The sequence below is a fragment of the Xenopus tropicalis genome, chromosome 4, assembly GCF_000004195.4.
Source record: "Xenopus tropicalis strain Nigerian chromosome 4, UCB_Xtro_10.0, whole genome shotgun sequence".
In the NCBI taxonomy this organism is placed as follows: domain Eukaryota; kingdom Metazoa; phylum Chordata; class Amphibia; order Anura; family Pipidae; genus Xenopus; species Xenopus tropicalis.
The window spans coordinates 91,246,011-91,247,392 of NC_030680.2; the positions used below are offsets into that span (position 1 = coordinate 91,246,011).

Below are 1,382 nucleotides of genomic sequence, written 5' to 3' on the forward strand. Positions count from 1 at the left end.
CATGGCATAACACATATATTTCTTATTTTACTTTCTTTAACATGGACACATTTACTTACAGGTTTTCAGGAAAATAAAATATTTCTTACCATAAATCTTTTAACTCTCCCCTCTTGTATTTCCAGTTATTGCCAGGTTATATCAGTGCTTAGAAATTAAAATGTGATGCCCTGGAATGAACTGGCTGTCTGACCAATCTAGCCATATTCCAAATGAAGCAACTAGTTTTTAAATATTCACTTCTCACCAGCAATGTTTCTAGTATAAATTAAAAAGGATAATTGGTTTGCACTGTAAGTTTTAAGGTGCAATTACTGGTATTGGTCCTCCTATCCGTGCCGTGGTGCAAAACATGTGGGCTATATACACAGTCACTTAATATATCATATATATGTTAAAAATAAAATTTCCAGTCAGAGCAAATGTTGAGTCAACGCCTAAGTCCTACCCGAAGGTATGGGCTCTGATGCTCATGTGTCCAAGCCTTTCGCCAATGAACAGCATGTGCGGGCAGATCCACCTTCGCCGAAGCCCGAAAACCACCAAGTCTTGGCCTAGGGTCAAGCCCAGAGGACTATGACACCTATCCAGGGTGCACAAATCAAACACAAAAAGGGTGCAGAAGTGTACGGGTGCAATGCCATTAATTGCCTTGGTAAGGCTCCAGCTGGCAGCTGGAAGAATTAAAAGAAAATACCTCCCGCCCGCCTAATGGCTGTGGCAAGGAAGTGAAGCATGATTAGGCATAATGAGCATGTGCGAAGCCCCCGACAAAAAATAAGTCAGCAGCTCTTCCCTAATGGGAACACAGCCCCTCCGCTTTGATCAAGCTTCAGCTTCATCACAATTAGCAATAATCACGCCTCGGTTTGACCTCATTGGCTATGATACTGCCACTGCGCAAAGATGTGTCAGAGCAAATACTGTACAATTTCCCATACAAATTGTCCACTTACTTAGTTACACAAGGACAAGAATTTTTACGTCAGGGCAGCTCACCTCTTCTTGAATTGGTGCAAATAATATCTGTGAGTGGGTGGAGAATAGTCAGAAATGGGGAGTGGCTAAGGCAAATTAGGGGCATGGCTATAATTTTGTATATTGGGGGGCCATAACCCAAGAGATCCTGGTGACGAGTGGGATTATAACAGGGTCGCCTTTATAGGAGCTTCCTTTTAAATTAATAGTATGGAGCAATATGATTAATTAACTGACCAATAGGAGAACTGTAACTTAATTATCAGGGGCCAGTCTGACTGTTAATGGTTCCATGTTCAAGCTGCTTATTTTGGCAGTATAATCAATATAATTTGGAACCAGGTTCAAATGTTGCTCCAGCTCTAGTAACCCACAAAAATACCCAATGAACAGGAAGCACTTAT

General features: G+C 41.3%; 1 pseudogene; it reads right to left on the minus strand.

Annotated features, from left to right (window-relative positions):
- Positions 1-750: 750 nt before the first annotated feature.
- On the minus strand, positions 751-908 carry LOC116410640 (annotated as a pseudogene).
- Positions 909-1,382: the final 474 nt, after the last annotated feature.